The 23,748-nt window shown below is 40.5% G+C and overlaps 1 long non-coding RNA gene across 1 annotated transcript; it reads left to right on the top strand.

Moving 5' to 3' along the window:
* The first annotated feature begins 9,578 nt into the window (after nt 1-9,578).
* LOC102078671 (uncharacterized) lies at nt 9,579-22,334 on the top strand. The gene is made up of 9 exons (XR_002057909.2): nt 9,579-9,677; nt 10,645-10,715; nt 10,809-10,835; nt 13,073-13,105; nt 17,480-17,512; nt 18,188-18,220; nt 18,416-18,448; nt 20,706-20,747; nt 21,019-22,334. It is a non-coding gene; the product is annotated as an uncharacterized LOC102078671 (long non-coding RNA).
* The last annotated feature ends 1,414 nt before the right edge of the window (nt 22,335-23,748 follow it).

Raw genomic sequence — 23,748 nt, forward strand, 5'->3', positions numbered from 1 at the left:
CTAAGCTGAGTTGATGATGATACTTGCTCTCTGCTGAAGTCTGCCAGTATAAATGTCTCTGAGGGGAGTTAGTGAAGTGCCAGTTGCACACTCTGCCGGCCTCACCACCCACTGCAGTTTTCTCTTGTCATCCACAGTACAACAGTTGAACCAGGGTTTACAGCAGTAGGTCAGAAGGCTGTTGATGGTGGTGGTAAGTGGTAAGTTAATTAGCAGTTTTTGGTTCTGATGCCACTTCCTGAGAAAGTACAGCCTTTGTTGTGCTTCTCCTACCTAGGGGGAATGTTTGTGGGCCAGGTAAGGTCGGCCGAGATATGGACCACAAGGAATTTAAAGCTTTCTACCCTTTCTTCCTCCTCCCCATCAATGTAGAGGGTGGAGGGCTCTGACTTCTTTGTTATTTGAAGTCAGTTACCATCTCCTTGGTCGTGGCTGTGTTCAGATGTAGGTTGTTGTTGTTGTCACACCATTGCTTCAGATGCTGAGGCTGAATCATTGTTGTACTTGATCAGTCCTATGACGGTGGTGTCATCAGCAAATTTTATAATGGTGTTACTGGTGTGAATTGGTGAACAGTCATAGGTAAAAAGTGAGTATAAAAGGGGAACACCTACGTTCAGAATGAGGGTGGAGGAGGTATGCTCTCCCATCCTGACATTCTGGGGTCTATCGCTCAGGAAGTCCAATATCCAGGTGCACAAAGAGCTGCTGAGTCCTAAGTTGTTTGATTTTTTAACCAGTTTGTGAACTTGAACTATATTGAAGGCGGAGCATTCTCACATAAGTGTTACTATTGTCCAGATGTGTCAGTGTTGTGTGAAGAGCTGTTAGCTGTTATTATTAGGGGTTTTATTATGGCATCCTCCTTCAATGATGTGATGTGTTGGACATCAGTATTTGTTGCAGTGTGAAAACACAAACTGCCTTAAAAAACTTTAATTGTGACATTTGAATCTTTAGTCTGCTTGTCTACAGAGAAACATGTGCACAAAGACTGAATTAGAAAGATCAGATGTGTTTTAGAACAGAGGTCAGTTCAGATGTCCACACAAGCCTTTTTGGATCAAACCACACAAAATTACCCACAATCCAATAATAATGGATTATCACACAGCAAATTATATGACAATAGAGCTTTCTTTTTTGAATAAACTACCTCAGGAACATCCTCAGGGAATTTATTCAGATGTGGTAAAAACGTCTTGGCCTCTCGGAGAATGCACTATTCAAAACTTATTTTCACACAAATGCTGCAGTGATGACACATGTAAAAGGTCAGAGGTCACCTTCACTGAGTAGCTCATATCAACCTGTGTCTATGCTAATGTGTGTTACTGATGCAGCTTGTGTTTTGAACATGACTTTCAGGTTGGATGAATTGACGCAGACAGACACAGTGTGCTTCGGGTTTATATCAGCTGATCTGGGATCAGTTTCATGTAGTGATCCTGTCTGGTATGCCTGTAATTCATCCTGCTGATGGCGATCTGAGAGGTGAGACTTATTGCCGTGCTGGCTCTCTGTCATCCACCTGAACTTTAAAGATCAGTTAGCAGTAATCCAGGAGACTAATAACAGTCTGAATTCTTCACCTTAATGAAAAGAACACACATCCTTATAAGGTCAGTCTGCTTTTGTCCTGTGACACACGAGTTAGCCCCAACATCTAGCTCCAGGAGTTGACATGTAACCTCACAATGAGACAGAAGAGGGACAGTTTTCTGAGAGAGAATGTGGAGAAAGGTCTGATACACAGAAAACATCTAATGAGGACTATTGAAAATACAGATAGCAGTAGAGGTTACCAAAGCTGAAATTGAGTGCAATTCAGTTTTATTTAAATAGCCTCAACTCACAACAGCATTCGCTTCAATGTGTTTCATATTATAAGGTAAAGATCCTACCATATAAGAAAAATAAAACTTAAAAAACCCCCCCACCTTGTCATAGTGGAGGAGTTTGTGTGCTCCTGTGGCTCCAGGAGCCTTCTGAATATTATGTTTTTGGTATTTTTGCCTTTAATGGATAGCAACAGTGGAGAGACAGGAAAGTAGAGAAGATATGCAGCAAAGGACTTTAGGTCAGACTCAAACCCAGGCTGCTGCATTCTGACTATGTGGCATGTGGCTGCCTAAGCTTTCTCCTTCGAGGGTATCAGAATCAGAAACAGAATCAGAATACTTTATTAATCCCTAATGAAATTATGTGGGTTGCATATGCTCCAATACAGTAACAGTAACAGAAACAGACTAAACTATTTAACCACACAATATGTTACAGATTTACAAATTTAAGAAATAGCACAATATAAACAAATCACTCAATAATAAATATCAAGGATTGACAGAGGTGATTATAAATAAATATCAATAACATTGACAGGATTATTACTGAGTAGAAACAGTGTGTGCAAAAACGGTGTAACTATTGCAGTGTTTCCAGTGTATTAAATGGAGGAGTTGTACAGGGAGATGGCCACAGGCAGGAATGATTTCCTGTGTTGTTCAGTGGTGCTTTTTGGTAATCTCAGTCTCTCACTGAACGTGCTCCTGTGGCTAGCCAGCATATCATGGAGTGGGTGGGAGGTATTATCCTACATTGTCTTTATCTTGGACGACATCTGCCTCTCCGACACCAACCTAAGGCAGTCCAGCTCCATCCCCACAACATTACTGGTCTTGTGGATCAGTTTATTTAGTCTGCTGGCATCTGCACACCTCAACCTGCTGCCCCAGCATGCAACAGCATAGAAGATAGCACTGGCCACAACAGACTCATAGAAAATCCTGAACATTGTCCGACAGATGTTGAAGGACCTCAGCCGCCTCAGAAAATAGAGACGACTCTGGCCCTTCCTGTAGAGCTTGAGAAGATGTGGAGGGTGAAAGTAACAGTCGTCCCAGTGATAGTCAGTGCACCTGGTGCAGTGACTCCCAAGCTAGGCGAATGGCTCCAGCAGATCCCAGGAAGAACATCCGAGTTCCCTGTTATTAAATTATTAAATTATCTATTATTAAATAGATTATAATAGATATTGAAACAGGTTTTAATCTGGTTGGTACAGTTGTGTTGGATTAGTTCTTAGTGGCGCTGCAGCATGTGACAATAATTAAAATCTTGCATGGAGCCCCAGACGGAGAGTGATTGATGGTCCTTTTATAATTTTTGCATTTCTGAATAGTTGCATTAACAGTAGTCACCTTCTCACCAAGCTTCTAGCTGATGATCTTGTAGCCTTGTGGAGGTCTACAGTCTTGTCCCCAATGTCCTTTGACAGGTCTTTGGGGTTGCCCATGGTGCTGGAGAAGTTTGAATGGATGAAACTGATTTTGAGGAGTGCTGTGCTTTATACGCATAATGAGTTGAGATCAGTCACATCTGTTATTAATTGATTAATTGGTTGATTGCAAACTGTGTGCCACATGGGCACGGTGCCATTCTGTGGGAACCATAATTCCTGCTGTGTTATAAGGGATCAAATAGTAATTTCACACATTGACATGCAAATCAATTTATTACTTTTATGTAAAGTGGGTTTTTCTTTTTTTTTTAGAATTTGTTGCTGATATTCTGTCTCTCTCCCTTAAAATGTAATTAGCACAAAAATAAGAGACTATTTATTACTTTGTAACTGAACAAAGTTTCAAAAGAAGATAAAATAATTATGTCCAACACTACAATATCCAAACCAGGTGGTGGATACCAGAGGTAACTTCAAGGGAATCACAGTCTTTAAGCCACATGTGTCATGGTCCTCCAATCCTCCTGTGCTTTCTCACCCTTCTATCTATGTCTTCCCCTTTTGTTTGAAACGTATTACTTTTGGCCATTCAACCAGACCTTCCTGATCTGTCCTTTTTATATCTGTCCTTGTGCTATCCTCATTAAAATTAAAATAAAAAAATTAAACCCAACCAAGCTTTAATGTCATCTAGATGTCAAGAGAGGTTTTATGGAGATGCCATCCTTCTGCTTTAGTGGCAAATAAATTTGGCAGTCATCAGCATAACAATGAAAAGAGATCCCATTCTAAGGATGGAACCCAGAGGCAATAAATACAGTAAAAACAGCAGTGGCCCTAAAATTGAGCCCTGTGGGACGCCTCATGACAGAGAAGCAGAAGATGATTCGGAACTTAGAAGGCTGACAGAGAAAGTTCTATTTACCAAATAAGACCTAACCCAATTAAGTGCAGTGCTACCAATACCCACTACATGTCACATAATTGCTATGTGCAGACAGGAAAAGAACCCAAGTGCAGACTCACGGAAACAGAACTAAACTCAAAAATCACTGCTTTATTGCAGGCTTAACAGCTCAAACCTGAATAGACTGAGGGAAACAAAACAGAATACATTAACCTGAGACACGGACCTTCAAAGTAAAACAGGAAACGCACAGACTGGACTTACAGACACAGACTAAGGGGAAACACAGAGACGTGGGACCAGGGCAGGCACAGAGACACAGAACAGAAGGAGCTCAAAATATAACCAAAACCCAACCCCAAAGAACATGAAAACAAGAATTAACCTTAAACACAAGATGATAATAACCAAAACCAAAACCACTGAGACACAGACTCAGGACCATGACACTACATCATTTAATCGAGATATTACAATATTGTGGTCTACTGTGTCAAAGACAGCAGCTAGGTCAAGCAAGACCAGAACAATGTGGTTACCAGAATCACATGCCAGAAGAATGATTCAGCACTGATTTTTTTTCTCCATTTTTAGACAAAGCACACTCCACAGAGGCCCTGAGTTACTGTTAATATAAAAAATGTAATGTGGTCCTTTGAGATTTTAACATAAGAGTGAGGATGATATAAAAGTGAAGATTTAAACAGTTGTAGACCTATTACACTCACAGAGCACTCTATAGCCTGGAAGCCATGGAAACTTTAAATAAAAACGACAGCAGCAGGTTTCATAGAAGTGTAATTTGTTCTTTTCATTTAATAATACAATGCACATTATTATCAATAGCTACATCCACCCTGGGGGAAAACTAGTGAGGGGGACCATCAGGACCAAGCTGGGTTTTGTGGGTCCAGGCGTTTGGAGAAACTTCTTCCCTTTCTTTCATCACAGCTGTCCTGTGCCAGATGTTCTGCTGACCCACTGAGAAGGCATCATTTCAGAAACATCAGGAAGACTGAAGCTCATCGCAGGGATCATGTAGGACTCATGATCTTCACCACCATGACTCTGACAATGACTCTGAATTACTTTATGGTAAATAACAGAATATTGGCAAAAAAACTGTGAAAGAATTCCAGATCACAAGTTTTTAGCTCACCATACAAGTGACAACCTTTGACCTTCATCAAGTTTTATTCAATTGTGTCAGAGAAAATCTCTGTGCTCTTCATTGCAGCTGACTACATTCGGTGTTTAAAAAAGAAGCTCTGCAGGTCTGAGATCAGCAGCATCTGAAACACTAAGCTGAGGTGCTCTTAATGCTGATATATAGTGACACAGTTACATGGATGATTAATCCCTTTGACTTTTTGTCTTTAACTTTATCAATAAAACAGCTGCAGCTTTCACTGACACCACATCATGTGGTACTTTTGTGGTACTCAGTACATTTGTACTGTTTTCATCACTTAGTTTTGGAGTTACTACAATGAGTGAAGATAACGGATAGCTAACTAGGTCTCATGACCTAGCTAAGGATTAGCTTTCAAACTGAGAGCCTGAGATGTTCTCCAAAATTTTTCCCATTTTTGCAGTAAGTTAAATGTGTTTGTAACAGATGGTTGTGGTTTTGTAACATAAACCCTGGACCTCTCAGCGTCCCCACTCTATCTGCCATTCCCCAACAGATATACGCAAGTTTCTCCGTGACTGCAGCTGCCAGTCTGCCAAGTTATGATCATGTTGCACCCAAATTTAACAGCATTATGGTAGTAAATAGAATCAAACTTATAAGAAAGGAGAGCCCTTGAACATAATTCAGCGCTATGAGAACTACTGATAATTAAAGAAAGCATCTTTGGAAAAAAATTATCTGAGGAGAATTTTTTTTTTAAATTTTAGTCTGCCCCCAGACCCATCAGCTAACATGGAGGAGGCAGCCAGACACCAGGGGGCGATAGGGACGTTTTGGCTTAATTTTTGGGCGCCATATTTTAGGTCGTCCATATTTTATACAGTCATTCCTGTAGATCAACAATGGATAATATGGAGTGCGAGAGAGAGCACGACCATGCAGCATTTAAAGCTTGGAAGTACAGACATTACTTTCAGTTTGATTCCAAAAAAGTGACAAAAACATTAGCATCCGCTGTACAGTGTGCGTGGAAAGAAAACCTCTTTCTACAGCAAAAAATGATCATGACATAAAGGGCCTGGCATTCAGAGGACGGACCATTTATCCAGCCTCACCTCTGGTGCCAGTGTCCACCTAGACATTGAGGGTTCACTGGAGGGGCCATGCTGACACCAGCTGCTACCTGGCAAGGGATCATTGGTACCATGCTCCTCCCATGTTTTAAATGGGGGGGGGGGGGTCTGGAGTTCATGTGTATGGCAGTCAGAAGGGAGCAGGAGAGAATTCAACTTCCTGACAGCCTTATGGATGAAGTTGTCTCTCAGTCTGCTGGTTCTAGCCCAGAGGCTCTTTAGTCTGCGAAGGGACTAGCGTTGTTGTTGGAGAGATCTTCTGAGATTTGCACACCCAGGAAGTTGGTGCTGCTTACCCTCTCCAGAGCAGCACCATTAATGTGGTGGTGTGCAGGGTGTAAACTCTCCTGAAGTCTATGATAATCTCCTTAGTCTTCTCACATTCAGGGAAAGGTTGTTGTCCCTGCACCACTCAGCCAGATGGTTAACTTCACTCCTGTAGTAGGTCTCATCATTGTCAAGTCAAGTCAACTTTATTTATATAGCACATTTAAAAGACATCAAGTGTCGCCCAAAGTGCTGAACAGAAAGATAATATAATCAAATAAAAATATCATTAAAATAGATAAGAAACATTCTAAAAATATATGTAACACATCCATATATATACACACACACAGAGGCAGACTCTTATATTCACTTGTTTGTAGAAATATATATGTACATGCACATATGCACATATACAAAAGTACAAAAGCATCTGACTGGAGGAACGCAGAGTTCGAGTGGGTAGGTGCAAATTTAACCTGAAATTTAACCTGGAGCCAAGCCATGGAGCCATGGGGAGTATTGCAATAATACTCTCTCTCTTTCTGGTACCTGTCAGGAGCCTTGCGGCTGCATTTTGAACAAGTTGCATGCGGGACAGGCTTCAGTGACAGACACCCAAATAGAGAGAGTTACAGTAGTTAAGACGTGATGATATGAAGGCATGGATAATGGTTTTCAGATCTTTAGATGACATTTTTGAGTTTAGCAATCTTCCTGAGTTGGAAAAAACTGCCACGAACAACTGTTGTTGCTGATGTGACCTATCACAGTTGTGTTATCTGCAAATTTGATGAAAAGGTTGGAGCTGTGTGATTAGCGTGTGGTCGTGGGCCAGCAGAGTTAACAAAAGGGGGCTCAACACACATTCTTGGGGAGCCCCCGAATTCAGTGTTCTTATGCTGGAGGTGTTGCTGCCCACCCCTTCCTGTCAGGAAATCCAGCAGCCAGCTATAAAGTGAGGTGCTGATCCCCAGCAGATCCAGTTTGTGAATGAGTTGGTGGGAATGATTAATTAAATGCTGAACTGAAATCTATGAACAGCATTCTAACATATGAGTCTCTTGTGTCCAGACGTGTGAGGGCTGAGTAAAGGGCAGTTGAAAATTGCAATCATTGGAAATCAAAATGGTCAAAATGGTCCCAAGAAAGGTTTACCCATGCTATTTTTAGGCTCACCTCATCCCTTACTCTGTAGGCCACATTTCTCACCCTCAGAAGCCTGTAGACCTCACCTGTGAGCCATGTTTCTGGTTGGCCCAGACAGTGATAGTCCTGGTCCCTGTGACATCATCAATGCACTTTGAGATATAGGCAGTGACAGTTTCTGTATATTCCTGCAGGTCGAAGGAATATAAAGAGCTAAGCTAATAGCTATGTTAAGCTAGCAAATCCTTCCAGACAAAATAAATGAATACTGTGAATATAATAGGCAGGTAATTCAGGAAAAAGTATGCTTCTGATTATGCACATGTGGGTTACACATGATAAGTTGCTATGTGAAAGTTGTATAGATAAATAACTGAGTGTGAAGTGACATCTGTGAGGGTTTAGTTGGGCTTTTAGTGACAGTTTCAATCAGTTTCTGTCTCTGCTGGTTTCTAGTGGTTCTGATGCCCACACTTTAGGTTAAAGTGGCTCAAACTAATTCTCAGATATAAGCCTGTGTTTAGAGTACAATGTGCTTCCTACAGCTCCTTTCTATTTCAGGTCGTCCTCTCCTGTGGGATGCTGTTAGAAAGACAGAGGATGGAGAGATGAATAAAAGAAAGGATAGGTAGACTGATTAATGGATGGAGGCTCTATAAACATGTAAATCTGACCTTATAGTGTTTCAAAGCTGCAGCAGAGGCTGAAAGAAGCAGTGCTGCTTTAAAAAGCTTCTTCAGCCCTTCAGCCAAGTCTCCATTTACAAAGAAAGACATTTTCAGACAGAAGAACCTTTGATAGCCAAATACCACACACACACAGACACACACTTGCAACTCCCTTCCACTTTTATCTGTGTGTCAGTTTGCTGGCGGGACAAGGGGGTGGGGGATCTCCAAGGAGAGAAGTAATTTTGCACGCGCACACACACACACACACACACACACACACACACACACACACACACACACACACACACATATGCTTCTGTAGCTGTCCTTGTGAGGACACTTGAGGGGGTGGTGGATACATTAGAGGGCTATCCAGATGATTAAACTGCCACATCCATGTAACCCTAATGGCTCACATGACCATCATGACAGCCCAACTTGAGGTGAAATAGTGAAGTGAGGTGAAATGGGACTTTACATCAACTGTTAGAAATGAAGAAGCTTCTCGGATAACTGAATTGAATTGAGGAGGTCTTGGACTGTAATGGGTTAAGTCTGAGGGGGTTCCTCGTCTATAGTTGGTTAGTTTTAAGATGGTCCTGGTCTGTAGTGGGTTACATTTAAGGGGGTTCTCATCTGTAGTGGGTCATGTCTGAGAGGGTCCTGGTCTGTAGTGGGCCAGGTTTCAGGTGAAGCATTGTTGTTCTGCTCTCAGTATTGTTCAGGTTCTACTGGAGGATCTCAGTGTCTGAGTGAAATGTGACCAGTGTGTGTGTGCTAAGGTATTCTCTCTCTCTCTCTCTCTCTCTCTCTCTCACACACACACACACACACACACACACACACACACACAACACACAGTCTCTTTGAAATAATGTGAATTAATAAAGGTTGTCAAATCAACATTTCCAGAGTTTTGGTCACCGGTGTCAGACTCATGGTCCTCATACATTCAGGAAAACTCACCTGGTTGGGAGTCATCCTCTTCCTGTCTTTAACGCCGTAACCTGAAACTCTCGCACACACACTCTGACATTTAGGTCGATATATAAACTGCTGCAGATTCTCAGAACCTGACGATTCCTGCAGGGAAACACTGAAGTACTGTAAACAGTCAACCGTCTGCCTACCTGAACTAATCCCCTGTCTGACATCACAGCACTATGCTCAACAGGTACGTCCATCCTCTCATCTTAGTGTGTTTTTATTGTTTATTCCACAGAGTGAAATATTAATCAATGAAATCAGGATATATTCTTGAAGCTTCCTGCTTGTTTCAGCTCTTCATTACTCTGTGTTAGTGTTCTTCTTTGAGTTTGAAATTGCATTCCTAGATATTACATAAAACAATTTTAATATAAATTAAAATGTAATTATTATATAGAGTGTAAACAGGGCTAACACGTTTTATTGCTTTTTAAAATTTCAGAATGCAAAAAGAAAACATTTTTTCTGCACCTGTACATCCAAAATAAAATAAAAGAATGTGTTATAAATTTTACATTAAAAAATACTATATTGAAAATTAGTTTTCAAATTTTTGTTTTTGTTTTGTTTTTTGTTTTCATTTTAATTGTAAAAGTTGAGCTTATAAACTTCTAAAGGGATTTTTTACTGCACTGAAGAAACCTGAATTACAGTTAGCTTAATTTTAAACAAGCATTTAAAGAATTTATTCAAATCACTCATGTTACATCACAGGTAATCATGGTCTGACAGCTGATCAGCTGAAAGCTTAAAATAGATGTTTCTTAGTTTGACCTGTAAGAAAAAAATATCCCTGATTTGTGTTTTTGTTCTTCAAATGTTAAATCAATACATGTATATTTTTCCTGAAGCTAATCTGATCCCAGTAAAAACAATGAAAACAACAGAATCAGACTTGTGAATAATCTTTATTCCCAGTGCCACCTTCAAAACAAACTTCATGTGATAAGAATTTCCAAATTAATTATGGAAGCAACATATCAGGGCAGTTTTTTGGCCAGTTATTTTGAAGCATTAAATTTCAGAGGTCACAGGGATGTGAAACTTAAACAGATTCATCCCAGATTGAAAAGTTTCTGACTTTGCACCAAAATTAGGCTTAAATGCCTTTTTTGCCTCAGGAAGTCAAACTGATTGTTGTGTTTTTGTTGCAGGAACGTTGTTCTTCTGTTCTCTCTGTTCTCTCTGCTCATCGTGCTGGTGGAGGGAGACATCGACTCCAGCGGTAAAAGTCACCTGTCTCTTCTGATTGACAATCTGAGTAAAATGTCACTGATGAACCTGCCTGTCCTAATGAAAGTGTTTCTTCACTTTGCAGATGCTGGAATACATGCCACATCGACAGGTAAATACCTGTGTGCTTTCTCACTTGTCTCTATTTCATCTCTGTACTGTAGGGCTGCTCGATTATGGCAAAAATGATAATCACGATTATTTTCACTGAAATTGAGATCTCGATTATTTGACGATATTTATTTAACAATAACAATGTATTGAATAATGGCTTTAAAGATTGTCAAAAAATAATATAAAATAGTGTGCAAATACTGATTACAGTGCAAATGTTTGCAATAAAAAAAATAAATGAAAAATGTAAACATCTATGTTTAGTGAACTTCAAAATACTGCACAATATTTGATCCACGTCTGACTCCGCGAACCCATAATGTTTCCACCAATGTTCCCTCAAATATTTCATGTGTCTGAGTGAACACACAAACTCCCTGAGCGGTCCCTTGGACCACTGTGAGCGACATCAGACGTGTGCACTGTGGTCACGCCAGCATCTAATCCATCCAAGTTACATGGTTTATTAAAATAATCAAATTACAGCATTTACATTTATGTTAGACTACTTTTAATTAACTGCTTTAGCCCACTTACAATGAAAATTTAAAAAATCCTGTTCATGACCTGTGTAGTATGTTAATACTATTGGAAGTAAAAATAACTTGAACTCCAATTTTGAAAACACAACTTTCTTTCTTTCTTTTTTTTCATAAAGCTCTGACTTGTATTATGAGTCTGTGGTCTGGGAGAGTCCTATAACTCTCTGTCTGCAAAATACAGTATATAATGACCAATGTTGGGCAATTAATTATATAGTTACTACTTCAAAAAAGTAACTCAGTTTGGCAAACAACAAAGTTTTTTGCAGCTATTTTTTTTAATGCAGCCAAGGCGTTTTTAAAATAAACATTTCAAACTATTTACAGAACAATCAGCTGTTCTGCATTAAATCTGATGCCACACAAATTATTTGTGCCACTCCAAAAAATAATTTCTGTCCACTATGAGATGAAGGAGAACAACAGCCTGATACCTGCAGGCCTGACAACAGGAGATGTATCACTCCTATAACACCTGTAACATTCAGCAGCCGCCTCATTGTTCTGACACACACAACAAAACTATTGACTACACTACACACTAACTACACAAGATTTGCGCTAAACGTCTCAAATCTCTCACATCTCAGAACACCGCCGTCACTCCTAAAACTTCCCCCCGTTTCTTAACAACTAGATGCCACGTTGCCATATCATTTTTTGATTGGTCGACACGGTACTTTTTTCGACCAATAGGAAAGGGTGGGGTTTTTTTGGTTTTGTTTTTGCTCACAGGCGGAGAGTGCTTTCGAGGTTTTCCTTATAAAACGCCGTTTTTACCGTTTCTTCCCGCAGTAAATATAAACAACGATAGTATTCAGGAAGAAAACCAAACATTGCAGATATTTTTATCATAACTCTGGTTTTACGTGGCCTATCAACACAATTTAAAAACTGGTATAAAGTCCACACTTTTTCCGTCAATTGTTCCGTCTGTCCTGCTCACATCTCCAATGGTTGTACACGTTGTCATTAATGTGGCTTCACTGCACATCAGCCACACGCTTTGCTAGCTAAAACACCGGTGTTTTAGCACCACATAAGGACGCTGTCATAGCCTGTCAGCGACGTTGATTGGCTGCGTATATACGAATGTGAATCGCATTATTGGCTGGACTATAGGATAAGGTGGCATCGTTCTAATCCCATACAGGAGCAGCCAGTCACTTACTGACTAACACTGCAAAACAGAATTGTTAAAGTTTTAATTTTAATTTCAATTCAGGTTAGATTTTTTTTGGTGCGCAAGGCAGATTTTCTGTGCGCAGAGACCGTGCCAGCAGTGCGCAATTGCGCACGTGCGCAGCTTAGAGGGAACATTGGTTTCCACACCACTGAAGTCGTTTTACCTCTCTTTTCAACCAACGGCATTCTTTCTTCAGCAGCCATTATCCTCTCCTCTCCAAATAACTTCTGCTTAGCTTTCCGAGCTTCCCTCGGGTCCTCTTAATTGTTGTGACGCGTGTTCGAAACGCAGAGAGGTGCGCTCGATTTGCCACACGGAGCAGCGCGAGAGTAAAGCACGAGGGAGGTGCTAATAATCGGCTCAGTCATTTTTAATGATCGTTGAAAACCCAGATCGTAATCGAGATTAAAATTCGATTAATTGAGCAGCCCTACTGTACTGTCTCACCTGTTTGCCTTCTCACCTATTTTTGTCTCACATGTATAATATTTTACCTCTCTCTGTCAGACAAAGATTCTACATCTGATGAAGCTCCTACAGGTTAGTGTGTGTGGGGTTCAGGTGTGAATAATTTCTCAAATAAAATTGCTAAGTTCTTTGGTTTTATATGAAGAATATTTATTATTTAAAATACTGTAACGCCAGGAGGTGGTTGTTAGCATTCGTGCCTCACCAGTGTTGGGACTAACGCGTTATTAAGTAACGCGTTACAGTAACTACGTTATTATTGTGGTAACGAGCACGGTAACTAGTTATTATGCCAAAATCAGGAACGCGTTACTCGTTACTGGGATTTAGATAGGCTCGTTATTCGTTACTTCGTGTGGTGGCTATCGCAGAGCTTCCACAGATTCAGTAACATTAGCAAGTGGTGGAGGCCAGCAGGTGGATGAGGGAAAGTGGAGGCAAGAGGAGAGACCCGAAGCGGCTGCCCGTCCGAGTATCAGGTGAACTGAACTTCAGGTAAGAAGTTATGACCTGCAGTCTATCTGGGTCAGATATAAACCAAGTTTAGGTGGAGTTTATTTTCGTTATGCTGACTTTTTCGTACTGCGTGCTAGCTAGCATGACGGAGTTTCTATACAGCTGTGTGGGTGCTATGTTACTGATGTTGAACTTTATTTTGTTCATACGCTTAATTATTAGAGTTGCCAACCGTGCCCTAAAAAACGGGATCGTCTCGTATTCAGAGAAAACATTATGCGTTTCGTATTGAGGTGAAAAGGAACACAGTTTGTCCCGCACTTCAGCTACAGTGAAAAAGACACAAAGCTGGAGTTATTCTGTGTTTACGCTGCACAGCTGCCTCTTCTTCTCTCATTCTCCCCCCTCCCTCTCCTGTTTCTACTTCAATCATGAAACTGATCAATGATCAGCTGATCGGCTTTTCTGTCTTGTTTGTTTATCGCCCACTTTGCGCCAGAAAGAGGAAACCAGCGGATGTTGCGTTAAACAAGAGCAGCACGTTTAAGCTTGATCAGCTGTTGTTAGAATTTATTTAATATTAATTTCTAGTAGCAGCTGATGTTTGCTGGAGCCACAGCTGTAAAGCTGCTGGTCATGATATCGGTTTGGATATGTGGTGAGAGGGAAACATGAAGATGAAACCAGGAGATGTCCTTACTGAATCATCAGAGCTGAACAGGTGATGGAGAAACAGGTTTACCTTTTAGGTCACATGAATGAGTTGACGTTATGAACGGTTTCTGAGAGACAAATAACACCAGGATCCTTTTCTAAGTAGCTGACAGCTGGTAACTGTGCAGGGGCGGATCTAGCAAAGTGATGCCAGGGGGCCAGGTAGGGCATTAACAGGGAAAGGGGGGCACAAAGAAATACTTTTCATTCTTATTCTCATTTAAAATGTCTAGCTTTTAATAAATAATTATCTGAGTCTTACAACAAACAATTGATAGATTGATACATATATACCATCAAGACAGTGTACATCACTGTCACAACAGCGTTTGTTTTCATTCAAAGGCTTTTTGATTTTTCCTATAATGGCGGGCTGGTCTGTAGTGAAAATGCCCGGGTCGATTTTTTTGTCCCAGTCCAGCCCTGAATGCAGCGCATCTGCAGTCTGGTGTTACCTACATCTTCCTATTCAGAAGGCAGAATTTCTGAGTTCTGAGTACAATCAAAAGCACCACGACTGCAGTTTTTGTGTTGGATGTAAAAAGCGCACATGACGCTGTGACGTAGGCTAGAATCATGGCGGCAGTCGACGATGGTCCAGGCGTGGGATTTCTCTCGTGGAAATATGCACATTATTTTTTCCTTTCTATTGGTAGGTGGCACAGTGCACTTGTGGCAAGTAAGCAAGCTAGAAGACTGGCAGTCTGGCTGGGTATCCAGTTACGGAAGCAACACATTAACAAGAGAAGTCTGAGTAAAACCAAAGTTACTTTCCCCAGTAACTAGTTACTTTTAAAGTAACGAGTAACTTGAAGTAACTGAGTTACTTTTGATGGAAGTAACTAGTAATGTAACTAAGTTACTAATTTAAAGTAACTTACCCAACACTGTGCCTCACAGCAAGAGGGTCCTGAGTTTGACTTCTCAGTTTCTGTGTGGAGTTTGCATGTTTTCCTCATGTTTGTCTCTCTTGGTACTCCAGCTTCCTCCTACAGTCCAAAGACATGCAGTTAGTGGGGTTAGGTTTATTGATGATTGTGTGAATGTCAATGCGAATGGTTGTCTGCCTCTATGTGTTAGTTCTGAAACAGATTGTAGTGATGTTCGATTCGTTAACGAATCGTACAATACTCGAGAATCACTTTACTGACTCGTGAATCATGATTCACAAGCGCAACTGACTCACTGACTCATCCCTGTTGCTGTTAGCAAACTAATTCCATTAGTAGAAATATATCTAGCTTATAATTAAAATTGTGGGGAAAAAAACAACAGCCAGTTTCTTAACAAAAACATTTCTGCTCTGAACTGGAAGAAAAAACCCTGAGTAGAAGCTCACATCAAGAGTTCACAGTAGCATCGCTCAGCTAGCATGCTAACAGCACATTGGAGTTACTCACCCCCTCCCTTGCTGTGCTGAATCATAGCATAAGCGAATCACTCAAGACTCACTAACCCCCTCCCTCCTGGCTCACAGCTCAAATGAGTTGAACGAATCACCGAATCACTCACCCCCTCCCTTGCTGTGCTGATTCATAGCGTAAGGCGAATCACTCACCCCCTCCCTCCTGGCTCACAGCTCATACGAGTTGAACGAATCACTCACTCACTCACCCCCTCCCTCCTGGATCACAGCTCATACGAGTTGAACGAATCACTGACTCACTCACTCACCCCCTCCCTCCTGGCTGGGGTTGGTTGGCAACCAATGTTAAGGCGCTTTACCGCCCCCTGGCTCACAGCTCAGTGGACATTTAGATGAGAAAATATATATTTGACACATTTAAGGAAAATACCAATAAAATAAAATAAAAATAAATAAATGTTCCCTTTAGAATTTTTTTGCTCTTTTTTTGCTCTAAAGAAAATAGTTGTTTTCTTTTACAACCATTCATCTTAGCAATAGGATTTACATTAAAAGAGAAACAAATTAAGTTTGAGTGAAAATATACACTTTTGCACTCTCTGGTCAACTGACTCAGTGACTCAAATGACTCAAGAAATCCGATTCACTTTGGTGAGTGACTCATTAAAACTCGATTCAGTAAAAAAGAATCGAATTTACCATCACTAACAGATTGGCGACCTGTTCAGGGTTTATACCGCCTCTCACACTATGACAGCTGGGATAGGCTCCCTCATGACCCTGATAAGGATAAGTGGAAGAGAATGCATTTGTACATGTACGCTTTTGTACATGTTACCTCTAGTTCCCTGAGGTGTCTTATCACTTCTATGCTAATAATATTCAGCTCTATTGCTCTTTTAAGCCGATGGAAGTCCATAAACTGTCCTCTTTAATTAAATGTTTAGCTTCCATTGAACAGTGGCTTGCTGACAACTACTTACAGCTGAACTCAGAAGTCAGAAACATTAATTATTGCCCCCTACAGCCATATATCTCTAATCAAACAGCATCTTGGTTCTCTTGGCTCATCTGTTCACCCGAGCCTCAGGTACGTTGGTGTGATTTTTGATTCTGCCATGTCCCTAGAACAACACTCTTGACAGTTAATTAGGAATTGCCTTTTTCAGCTAAGAAACATATCCAAACTGCGAACTTTGTTGTCTAAATCTGAGTTAGAAATGTTTTTTCATGCTTTTATTTCATCTCACTTAGATTATTGTAACAGTCTTGTTCTTTGTTTGAGCAAAAGAAATCTTGACCGTCTCCAGTTAGTCCAGAATGCTGCTGCAAGGTTAACTAAGACACGAAAAAGAGAGCACATTACTCCAGTTTTACGTTCATTACACTGGCTTCCAGCACATCTTAGAATTCATTTTAAAATCTTGCTACTGACTTTTAAAGCTTTGAATTGTGATGCTCCTGCCTACATTTCTGATATTTTAGAACCCCACGCTCCCTCTCGCAGCCTGAGATCATCTAATCAAAGGCTGTTGGTAGTCCGACGAACACGTTTTAAGACCAGAGGAGATAGATCTTTTAGAGTGGTGGCCCCTAGGTTGTGGAATGCGCTCCCTCCATCATTACGTTGCCTTGATTGTATTAATTCTTTTAAAAAGCAGAAAAAAACTGCCAAGTGCATTAAAGACTGTTTACTGCTCAGCAGGGCACGCAGCTGCCCTCCTGTGTTTATGTGGTTGTGTCTTATGGAAAATACTACCTTGAGTTACTTTTCTGCTCATGTGGAGCACACCCATGAAACTGAAACATACCTGATACAAACATGGCAGAATTAGTGCCCCCCTGCAGGTCTGATTGTCAGCATCATTTCTGTTGAAGATTTTCTGAATAAAGTGTTGTTGTTGTTTCAGAGAGCATAAACGCCATCTCTCCTGATCACCCTGGTAAGAATCTCTGTTATTATGAACTCAGACACAGCTGGAAAACACCTTTAAGCTCATGATATCAGTATAGGGAGTGTTAAAGTCTCAGTGAGAACAGAAATGGTCAGACTCCACCAACTTTGTGTATCCTGATCGACAATGTTAGGGTGAGTGAATCTAGACAACAGAAAGTATACTGAGTATACTGAACTGCCTCTACAGTATGCCCGAGTTCATAGTTCTCTGAGCTCATTGTCCGGTGCTTCTCTGACATTTAACAGCTGATGTGAGCAATAGTTTCTAATTGCTTCAGCAGGTCAATCTCAGGTGTTTCTAAAAATGACCGGAACAGTAGCATGTCACAGTAAATCGTGTTTCATCACTTTATTGTATGTCTAAAACAATGTTATGTAATCCCTCTCCCTTTGAGACGACTTCCTTTTGATTGGCTCTCCCTCACAAACAGAAGGACTGAACAACAGGCCGGCAGAACCTCTGTCTGACATGTAAGATTAGAACAAAGCAGTCTGCAGAGTGAGCTTCTGTCTCAAAAACATAAACTTACCTCATCGTGTGAAACATATTTGATCTGAAGGTTAAGCATTGGAACTGGAGATTTCTGATTGGAAATAACAAGTTGAATTTAAATCAAGACCAAAACACATCTAACACATCAAAATTCTGTTCTGATTCCAGATGAATCACATTATTACGGAGGAGGACCTTCAGGTAGGAACAGAATGATCATGATTGTGATGATGAAGATATCAGGCGACAATCATTACATGAACTCCTAACAGATGTTTTGCTTCTGACATTCATGATCACATGACAACAGTCCTGTAAGGTGGTTGGTCAGATCTGATGCTGTATCTCACCTATTTACCTGTTTAATGTTTTTTTCTGTGTGTTGATGTGTTTCAGACGTCAGCAGCTCCAGTTCACAGGCAGCAGACAGTGAGAACAATTTTTACATTAACTTGCTTTAGATCAGAGGTTGAGTTAGTGTTAGAAGAAACACATACCTTCTGACTAATCAGAGCCGAAAAGTGATGTACAATAATATTAATTATTCATAGGTAACATACCCCAGGGAATACAGCTCCACCCAGTGGCAGGAGGAGATTAGGAGGAGAGATGACAGGATTTATTGCAAGCAGAATCAGAATCAGATTTGGTAGTTTATGTGGTGATTTGGTGCCCTGCTATTAATGTAAGAAACATAATAATCTGCCTCATGTAGTGACACAAAATTTGACAGTCACCCATAGCTCTCTGGTCTCACTGCACATACACTACCGGTCAAAGGTTTGGACAAACCTTCTAATTTAATGGTTCTTCTTTATTTTCGTGACTATTTACAATATAGATTCTCACTGAAGGCATCAAAACTATGAATGAACATATATGGAATTACGGAGTAAACAAAAAAGTGTGAAATAACTGAAAACGTGTTTTATATTTTAGATTCTTCAAAATAGCCACCCTTTGCTTTGATTACTTCTTTGCACACTCTTGGCATTTTCTGTTGAGCTTCATGAAGTAGTCACCTGAAATGGTTTTTCAAAAGTCATGAAGGAGTTCCCAGAGATACTGAGCACTTCTTGGCCCTTTTGCCTTTGCTCTGCGGTACATCTCATTCCAAACCTTTTTGATTGGATTTAGGTCAGGTGACTGCGGAGGCCAGGCCATCTGGCGCAGCACTCCATCACTCTCCATCTTGGTCAAATAGCCCCTACACAGCCTGGAGGTGTGTTTGGGGTCAAAAATAAATGATGGAGTGGCATGTCGCTGCAGGATGCTGTGGTAGCCATGCTGGTTCAGTGTGCCTTCAGTTTTAATAAATGCCTAATAGGGTCACCAGCAAAGCATCCCCACACCAACACTGCTTCACTGTGGTAACCATTCATGTAAGTTCCACAGTGAAGGACCATCCATTTACCTGCATTGCACAAAGACACTGCAGGTGGAACCAGATAGCTCAAATTTAGACTCATCAGACCAAAACACAGATTTTCACTGGTCTAATGTCAATTCTTTGTGTTTCTTGACCCAAACAAATCTCTTTAGCTTGTTGCTTTTCATTAATAGTGGATTCTCAGCAGCTATGTCCCCATAAAGACCCAATTAACACAGTCTCCTCTGAACAGTTCATGTAAGTGTCTGCTACTGGAACTAGAGGTGCTGTTATTTTGTGATTTCTGAGGATGGTGACTTGGATGAATTTATCCTCAGCAGCAGGGGTGACTCTTGGTCTTCCCGGGGCAGTCCTCATGTGTGCCAGTTTCATCGTAGTGATTGATGGTTTTTGCGATTGCACTTGGGAATACATTCAAAGTTTTAGCGATTTTCCGGACTGACTGACCTTGAGTTCTGAAAGTAATGATGGACTGTCATTTCTCTTTACTTAGCTGATTGGTTCTTGCCATAATATGAATTCTAACAGTTCTCAAATAGGGCTGTCAGCTGTGTACCACGCTGACTTCTGCACAACACAACTGATGGTCCCTAACAGGGTTAAGAAGGCAAGAAATTCCACAAATGAACCCTGAAAAGGCTCACCTGTGTGGTGAAAACTATTTCAGGTGAGTGCATCATAAAGCTCATTGAGAGAAGGCCAAGAGTGTGCAAAGAAGTAATCAAAGCAAAGGGTGGATCCTTTGAGGATTCTAAAATGTAAGATATTTAGAGTTATTCATCAATTTTATCTTTGCTACATAATTCCATATATCTTGCTTCATATATTTGATGTCTTCAGTTTGTAGCTACAATGTAAAAAGTTTTAAAAATAAGTACTGTACATGTAAATGTATGCTTTTTATACTTATGTATAATCAAGTGTTCATTATCATAATAAAAAAGAAAATGAAATTACATGAACAAATCATTACGAACAATTAAAAAGTCTAACAGGATCAGGAGTCTACATCTACAAACTTTTGTTTTTTCGTTTATTTCAGTTTCAGCAGTTCCTGGTATGTCCCTATATATATACATTATATGGACAAAGTACTGGTCAACCTAATGTGCTATACTTAGTGAGATCTTTGGAACCAGCCATTCTTTTACAAATGTCTGTAAAGGCAGACTGCATGGATAGCTGCTGGATTTTGAATTCATCAGCTGAAATTAAAAGATGATTGATTGATTGATTGATTGATTGATTGATTGATTGATTGATTGATTGAGTGATTGATTGATTGATTGATTGCAGAACCTGCTGTAGCTGCTCCAAACAGTGTGGAAGAAGAAGATGGTGAGACAATAATACTCTGATTCTCTAGACCAAAAAACAGTTTTCATATTGTGAACCACAAATACGTTAGCAAGTAAATGAATAACTAACTTCTTTACCCAGCAGCCAGAGTCTATTGGAGTTGAAAACTTTGTGACTTTTGAAACTTCTTTCTGATTGTTTTTTTAGTATCAGTTGAGCAGGATTTTTTTTCTGTGAAGTTGTGTGCCTTCTTTTTCTTTAAACAGTTTCAACCTTTGTTTTTTTATTTATTTGTTTTTTCTTTTTACAGATGACTCTGAAGAATTAGGGAAGAAAAAGTCCAGCTCTAGTTTGGCTAACCCGCAGAACTCCGCCCTCAACCACCAGAGTCCCGACCATGCCATTGAAAGCCCCGCCCTCCCACCACAGCCGGTAATCCCTCAGCCCAAAACCCTGGTGAGGAGCCGAACGTCCAAGAGACGATCCAGGAACAACCGCCGCCACATATAGAACATCAACAGTCACAGTTAGAACACAATGTTAAACCAAATAAAACCCAAACGCACACAGATCTGTCACATGATTAACACACACTCATACGACACATAAACTCACCTGAACACTCAAAGCAGGTTGACCTTCAGTTTCTAAAACTACCAGCAAATTCAACTTGGTAGAATCACCAAGCCATCTGATTTATTCCAGGGTTGAGTGAAACTGCTGTCCAGAATCCAGGGGTCATATTCATTATATACAACAGATAAACTCCATGGAAAAAAGCATTGGTCCACTCAGTCTCTTAAGGTGTTTTAACATATTTAACATTATTATTCTGCTCTCAATCAGAAGTTGTAAAAGTTTGGCTTACAAAAAAGAAATACATGAAAGACATGATGTCTTTTCTTTTCACACAGAAAAACCAAACTGTCACTACAAACCCTGTGAGAACCTTTAGTCTGCTTGTCTGCCAGATGTTTGGGGCAGGAGCAAGAAATGTAAGAACAGGAAGAAGGTTTTGGGTTCTTTCCCAGTGATAAACATGAAGGACCATGAACTTAGATTAATTTTACGGCCAGGTGCTAGATTGACTGTATGTTTACTCTGCGTAAGAAAGAAAACGAAACAGAGCTCAATTTAATCGGATTGAACACAGCAGGTGTGAAAAATCTTCATCTTTTTAATTCAGGTGTTTTCAGTTCCATTTCACAGGTGTATATAATCCAACAGCTAGCCAGCCAGTCTGCCTTTACAAACATTTGTGAAAGAACTAACTGAATTTAAGTATACCACTACATCAGGATACCATGTTTGCAACAAGTCAGTTCGTAGAATTTCTTCCCTTTAGATGTTCTGCGTCAGCTTTACGTACTGTTATTGCAAAGTGGAAGCATTTAGGAACCACAGCAGCTCAGCCATGAAGTGTCAGACCAACTTTTATCTTTGGCCCTAATGTATTTCATTGGCGTTGACCCCTGGATCAAGCAGACCTCGGAGTATTAAACCTGCTCAGTTTATCTGTTTGCTGTTTTTATTCTTTCTTTTATATGTGTGTTCCTGAAACATTTAAACATTTGTGATGGTAATTTCTTCTGATTGCTTCATTTATCAGATTTAAATAAAGTTAAACTGATCATGAACTGTGGACCTTGTGACCTCTGATTTTATCACCAGTCCACCTGCAGATTTGTGTGTAGTCCTGTGAAAATTTTGGGGGTGTTTTCTCAATGAGGCCATAATTCATTTGATACTGTTGACCATAATAGAGCGATTATAGTAGAGCGATTAGAGGATGCTGTAGCTATTAAAGGTACTGTGCTTCAGTGGTTTGAATAAGATTTATCTAACAGACAATTGTTCATGTAAATGGAGAGTCCTTTTCACACACTAAGGTTAATAATGGAGTTCCACGGGGTTCTGTGCTAGGATCAATTCTGTTTACATTATACATGCTTCCCTTAGGCCAGGCGTGTCCAAAGTCCGGCCCGCGGGCCAATTGCGGCCCGCGGTCTAGTTTTAATTGGCCCGCAAGTAATTTTATAAATTGAATAGAAAATGGCCCGCACTTCAACTTTTGCTTGAGTGTATTGCACTTCTTAGTTTTAACACCAGGGGGAGCTGCTGTTGATCAAGGCAGTTGCTCTACCAAAAAGGACAATCACAGAAGAAATTTACCCCCAAGTTTTGATTTGCACTGAAACTGTGGCAGTTATGAAAGAGTATAATGTACGACGTCATTATGAAACCAAACATCAGGCCTATGCATCCTACACTGGTGCTGGGCGAGAGCAGAAATTAAAGCAAATGCTAGCTCTCCTGCAGGGTCAGCAACAGTATTTTTTTCGTGCTCAAATTGTCCAGGAAAAGGCTCCAATAGCAGCTATGAGGTCGGGATGGAGACCTCATAAAACACGGCCTCGTTAAAGTCACCGAAATAATGTGCCCGGAAAAAGTGCAGGACTTCAACAACGTCAGCATGTCCAGAAATACAGTTGTGCGACGCATTGAAGACTCGTCAGCCAATATTAAACTACAACTGTTTGATAAAGCTGTGCTCTTGATTTTTACTCCATCGCATGCGATGAGATCACCGATGCCACAGACGCCGCACAGCTGCTAATTTTTTGTGGGGAGTGGATGAGAGCACGAGCACTTTAGGTGAGTAAAAATATATTCCACAGTACCCGTGTGTTAATGTGCAGGTACACATGCTTCAAATATCAATAATGCGCATACATTCTGTCACTACCCTGCTTTTGCGCACCACTTTCTTATATGCGTTTTTCTTGTTAACACACAGAGTACACACCGCTGTGCACAGCGCACGCACACGCAAAGTCAGCTGATCTCATCTGATGCAGATCTGCTCCTTGGTCAAGTGACATTTGTCCGGATTTTTTGGCACGAGTGGCGTCGGATCAGCACCGCAGCTGGATGGCCCGATTTACATACCCAGCGCAGCTGATACTCACCAGAATAATTTACTAAAATTATATGCACTCCTGTTATTAAGTCCAGTTCAGTCTGTTAATGTTGATAATCG

This window comes from Oreochromis niloticus, linkage group LG22 (genome assembly GCF_001858045.2).
Source record: "Oreochromis niloticus isolate F11D_XX linkage group LG22, O_niloticus_UMD_NMBU, whole genome shotgun sequence".
Taxonomy (NCBI): Eukaryota; Metazoa; Chordata; class Actinopteri; order Cichliformes; family Cichlidae; genus Oreochromis; species Oreochromis niloticus.